This window comes from Pollicipes pollicipes, unplaced genomic scaffold, assembly GCF_011947565.3.
Source record: "Pollicipes pollicipes isolate AB1234 unplaced genomic scaffold, Ppol_2.1 Scaffold_4219;HRSCAF=4965_pilon_pilon_pilon, whole genome shotgun sequence".
NCBI lineage: Eukaryota > Metazoa > Arthropoda > Thecostraca > Pollicipedomorpha > Pollicipedidae > Pollicipes > Pollicipes pollicipes.
Window position 1 is genome coordinate 22,103,952 of NW_023596448.1, and position 6,356 is coordinate 22,110,307.

Genomic DNA, 6,356 nt, shown 5'->3' on the forward strand with positions numbered 1-6,356 from the left:
GAATCGTGCAGGTCAGGGCAGTGCGATGCATCAGACCATTAACTCACCACCCACAGTCGAATGGGACAAAGCACTGACACCGGGGGAATGCAAGCCATTCGCAGTGTCCACAACCAACCGAGTGAGACGCATGAGTTTGGTGTGTTCAAGGTATTTTGCATCAAAAAAATATTTCAGCGTTTTATTGTGCAAATGTTTTGGTCCATTGTTGCAGCGTACATGTATGGTGGTATGATGGTTAATAGCCGAAGCACAAACACAATCCGAAATCGCAGGTCACTGCCGACGATTGGCACCAGGAAGTTTCCCCACGTCTTAAGACCACCGCCGGACCCAGGAATGAAGGCCTGCAGTTCATCAGACTATTCGATCACTGGCAGGGATCTCTGGGGCCCCCGGTTAGCGGCTTCTTCATCTCACAGGTCCATGGACAGTCCACTCAAAACTTCCCGTGGCCCGTGGCACTCACGCCAGACTCCAGCTTCGGTTCAGCGGCCATGCTCAGCTCAGTTGCGCTGCTAACGGCCCTCCAGCTTACAGACAACGGCCGTCACATTCCTGTGCGGAGGATTAGTCCGCCGCCGCCGCTGTTGCACTGGTTGCCTGGCAACAGGCTTGCGAGAAAAATGTGGTCGATTGGCTTCGGCCGTCGCATGTTAGAAGCTGGGGTTTCCTTCTCAGGTCGTGCCAGTGGGAGGTGACGTGCTGCGCAGCTCCGCCGGTGTTTACTGCTGCATTTCAGATAATAAATTTCATCCAGCTGTCGACGCAGGCAAGGCTAGAAGAAAAAATGACCATTTTTGCGGAGCAAGGTTTCCTGTCTCGGATAAGCTGGCTGTCACGCGCAATGCCATGAAGGAATAAGGGGTTCATTAATCTCCGCAGTGCGACCGCGAGCAATGTCAGAATCAGATTACGAACAGCAGCCTTGCAAGGCCAGCCCAGTATTATTCAAATGTCGAGTCATGTGCGCTCCTTACACCGACCTCACGGATCTCGGATACGGGTAGAGCAAATTCGGCTGGGTAGAAAGAGGTTAAGAGAAAAACAGAGGCCGGCTTAAATGCTGGTGATATCTATCACCATTTCTCACCAAACGAGACGGGTCAGAGGCAATCAATGTTGAGAAATTTGAAACGTTAAGCAAGCATCCACGCCTCACGGGTTTCATTGAAACATCTCCCTCATGAGTCTCACCATAGGTTCATCATTTGGGAGAACGAGGTGTTGATTGTGTTTATTTCCATGCCAAGGTCATAAGCGCAATGCTAACTTCCTCAAAGACTTGGAGGACATGGCAGCGCAGCAGATTGTAACTGAGGCTTGTAGAGCTTCAGTAAAATCTTGTAAAGCTTGCAAGCTTGTAAAAGGATGTAACTGAAGCTTGGTGTCATTGAACGCTCTTTCAAATGCCGTCTTTGTCCTGAGCCTGGACAAGTTTGAAGACGCGAGATGGGAAGACAAATCGGCGATAAGTTAACTACACAAACATGGAACATAGAGTTCATCCCTGACACCTGACGTACGTGTAATTCGTAAAAACGACAACTCACTGCAGGCAAGGTCCAATTGAAATGACGGAACAATCAACTGAATACTCACCGGATCAGACTGAATTTTCGTAAATGTCATACCGTATCCCGTTCCTGAACAAAACATTACATTTGTGTTACGCATTAAATGAGAGAGGCAAAAAGAGAGCCAAAAGAGGCAAAAAGTGAGCAGCTGAAATGTTTTACAAACGCTGACAGTGATAATGCACACGTGAAAAGCTGAGCGCAGAGGATTCTGATCGTGACTGCCATCACTGGCTCTCTCTGTTGATAGTATCCACCGATGATAGTGGGGATCTCTTCAGATCTGATTGCACACACAAGCTAAAGGCGGACGAAAAGAGGTTTAAACTACTCATACCGAGTTGTTACTCTCAAAATGCATTGTTTGCATTACGCTTCCACGGTGTGTTTTCCAAACCATTACATGATTTATCGCCTTGTTGGAGTTGTCAATCAAGTCAGAAAAGCCTTCAAAGCGCAAGCTTTTGGAATATCACGAACTTCATCATGCAGACATTGTAAGTGATTCAGATGTCAACACTTTAACACTTTGTGTGGAGTTTGTTTACACATATCGTATGTCACGAGTGAGGCCTACTCGTCGGAGTTATGTCCATCACATTTCGCCCTCAGGCGTCCGATGACGTAGGATTTTGTTCTACAAAAAGTAATACAGTTTGTGGCAGAATATTCGTTTTACAAGGCATCTGCGCATTCATTTCCTGCATGTTCCACAGCACTGTGACCATCTGTATCATCTATGTTACCGAGGACTGATGGCGGCACTCGGGGAGTCGATGTCAGTGTGAGCAAGAGGACCCGGACGGAACGCCCAACTGGGGGGGGGGGGGGGAGGGGCACAGCCATCATGGACTGTCGCAGCATCCTCTCGGTGGTGTGGCAAGGCAAGGCTAGGCGCGGTGAGAATGCTGGATGAAGCTATGCTTGAGGAAAAGAGGGTCAATCCGTCTGCCTAATCAGGGACCTGTCTGCGTTTTGCGGGATCCGCGACTCATAGTCCAGCTGACCGGCCGTCTGGGGACCCATGAAGGTCCCTGGAGTCTGTCGACCTGTGACCGTCCCTGGAGTCTGCCGACCTGTCCATACTCCAGACCCACGCAGTCCGTTCGCAGAGGTTCGCGCGTATATAGCGCTGAGACCTGGTCGTGACTGCTGTTGATCCAACCACACAAACACACCAGCGATCGCACCGACACGGAGCTGCTTCTCGAGGTGATTCAGGCGACATCTATATGTGTTTCGTTGACAGCCGAGCGGCGCCCCCTGGCGGAAAATGTCTGAAGCTTGGTCGAGAGCGGACCGAGACGCATGTATTGGAGACAACTGTGGAAGACTTTGATTTGTAGATAGCAGCGCCGGAGAAAATGCGTGGAAGCTCAGAATAACACCAAGTAATATGACCGATAGAGAAGTGTGCAAATTCCGTGGTTCGGATCCCCTGGTAAAAGTTAAAATAACTAAAAACGCACGGAACAGGCTGTGAACGCAAACAGATTATGCGATCCGGTGGTCTAGAACATCAACGTCTTGAAATCTCCAACCTCTCATTTCATGCATATTGGATGTTGCTATGCCGAGTGTTTTAGCATTCTTTTTCTCGCTGTGACGCATCTCTTTTCGGAGACCAAACTGTGAAAATATACTATTGCCTCACTCTACAGAGACTGAATGCCGCTATCAATGATTCATGAATCATGAAGATAAATGTCAACAAGACTCAGCAATGTGGGCTGGAGGAACTTACCTGCCATGTTTTAGGATGAGTCCTCAACAGATTCATGTCCAGCCAGGGTTTCAATCTGTCCATCTGCTTCCGAAGGGCCTCCGTATCCCTTTCGAGATCCATTCGCAGTGGCGCTCCTTCCTGCCGGATCTGGTTCGGGCTCTGCCCAGATCCCATTCGCACCTGCCGGCCATTCTGTCCCACCACCGGCCGATCCTTCGCGAACGGCAAGAGGTGCCGTCCGCTACTCAGCTTCCGCGTCCGTCCCCTAGGTGGCGGTGGTGTGCCGATGAGGCCAACCTGGCCTTCTACGCGGCTCAGCTGAGACTCAATCTGCGACATGCGGGTGGAGAAGTGCTCCAGGGTGGCGTCGATGTGGCACAAGGATGAGACGGCCGCGTGCAGTCGTCGGCCGCGCGCCAGCACACTGCAACAGAACACAGGGATGGGGGGTCAAATGACGCCAGAGGCAGGCGAGGACGGGGTGTGCGGGAATGCGCAGGCGGCAGACGCGGACCCCGACAGCCAGTAGGACAGTTGTGAGACAGAGCAGAGCAGAGCGGAGCAGAGCAGAGCAGAGCAGAGCAGAGAGCAGAGAGCAGAGTAGGGCAGGGCAGGGTGGAGCGAGACAGCAAGAATATAAGGGCAAGAACAAGAAGGCAAACACATGCCAGGAGTGAAAGGTCAACAGGAATAAGCCAGCAGAAATATTCTAGCATGAAAAGACCAGCAACAACGCCCTAACAGGGACCGTCCGACATCGATATCCCAGCATGCCCGCGTCGGCAGGGTATGCTGGGATAAAAAAGGAACAGAAAAACAAAAACAAAATGGATCAACCAGTGTAAACTCGAACACAGCATGGACAAACGCCCGGGGACATACAGACTGGCAGGGACAGATCATCAGGGGCAAATCAGCAGAGGCAGACCAGCAGGGACAGACTAGCAGAGACTAACCAGTAGAGGCAGACCTGCAGAAACAAATAAGCAGGAACAGATCAGCAGAGACAGACAAGCAGGGACGGATCATCGGAGGCAGACAAGCACGCACAGATCAGCAGAGGTAGACCAGTAGAGACAGACAAGCAGGGACAGATTAGTTGAGGCAGATCAGCAGAGGCGGATCAGCAAGGAAATATCAGCAGAGGCAGACAAGAAGGGACACATCATCGGAGGCAGACAAGCAAGCATATCAGCAGGAACAGACCAGCAGGGACAGATCAGCAGAGACAGACCAGCAGGGACAGACAGCGGAGGCCGGGGCGGCTGCTCACCTGTCGCTGAGCCTGCTGTGCCGCCGCAGGATGTGCGTCAGCGCGCTGCCGACCTGACCCGTGTCCGTGTCACCGACCCCGGTCATCAGCCGCTGGCTCAGGCGGCCGAACTCCTCCAGTCGCGGCCGGGAGCGGCGCATCTCCAGGTGAAGTGCCTGACAGGTACGTCAGCCGCGCTCAGAAAACGACAGGCGCGTCAGCCACACTCAGCAAACGACAGGCACGTCAGCTACACTCAGCAAACGACAGGCACGTCAGCTACACTCAGCAAACGACAGGCACGTCAGCCACACTCAGCAACCGACAGGCGCGTCAGCCACACTCAGCAAACGACAGGCACGTCAGCCACGCTCAGCGAACGGCGCCATGTCGTGCAGGACGCTCGCAGCGCCTCAAGTAATGCTTAGGAATTACGCCCTGCATAATGCATCCACAAATGAAAAGTTCGGATTGAGTTTGAGATGGGCTCTGGTTGACAACTTAACTCAGCATCACATGGGGTATTTCGACACCCGCAATCGCCTTGTGGGGGAGGGGAGGAGTATCCGAGCACTTCAGGATCGCCGGATGGGAAAATGGAATGCAATCGATGGAGCATATAGCTTTACCCCTAGGCGATCGTGAGTGAAATGGTAACTACTTGTTTACTGATTTTGATAGCAAGTTCCGAAGAGTAGCCTGACAAATGAATCGCATCTACCTCTGTGGGAAATAAGCCGCACGTTACTGCACTGATGCCAGTGTGCAGGTCAGGCAGACACGACATGACACAACTGCTCCCTAGCGTCACGTGAACCCCGCTCCCCTCCTGCTCCCTGACCTAGAGCTCTCATCCCCTGGCGTGTCGCGTCCCGCTTCCCGTTATCACCTGTTTCTCTGTCTCCTGGCGTCTCACCTCCGGCTCCCTGACGGGGACCTCCGCTGGATGTCTCCCCTTTTGTTCCCTGACCTGGACCTTTGTTCACTGGTGTCTCACCTCTGTTCCCCGGCCTGGACCTCCGTTCCCTAGTGTCTCACCGTCTGTTCCTCGGCATAAACCCCCGTTTCCTGATGTCTCACCTTTTGCTCCCTGACCTGGAGCTCCAGCACGCAGGCGGCGTGGCCCGGCGGCGGCAGACGGCCCACGGCCTGCTCAGAGCGGTCCAACCACCGCAGCAGCTCAGCGACGGTCGCCTCCCAGTTCGCCCGGTCCAGCGCCTCTCCGGTGTCGCCGTCAGAGCTCGCTCGCATGACCAGTTCAGGGTCCGATCGCAGGTCCGGGTCCGGTGCGAGTAGAGCGTCCAGGTTTGGTCCCCGCTCGTGGTCACAGTCCAGTACCAGTCGGGGTTTCTGATCCTTTCCCCGCTCGTGGTCACGGTCCAGTACCAGTCGGGAGCTCTGGTCCTCTCCCCGCTCGTGGCTACAGTCCAGTACCAGTCGGGGGTTCTGGTCCTTTCCCCGCTCGCAGTCACGGTCCAGTACCAGTCGGGGGTTCTGGTCCTTTCCCCTCCCGTGGTCACGGTTCAGTACCAGTCGGCGGTTCTGGTCCTTTCCTCGCTCGTGGTCACGGTCCAGTACCAGTCGGGGGTTCTGGTCCTTTCCCCGCTCGTGGTCACGGTCCAGTACCAGTCGGGGGTTCTGGTCCTTTCCCCGCTCGTGGTCACGGTACAGTACCAGTCGGGAGTCCTGATCCGGTCCCCGCCCGCGGTCGTGTCCAAGTCGGTGGTCCTGTTCAGTTTCCTGTCGGTGGTCACAGTCGAGGCTCAGTGGATGGTCTCTTTCCGGTTTTCCCCCGATGATC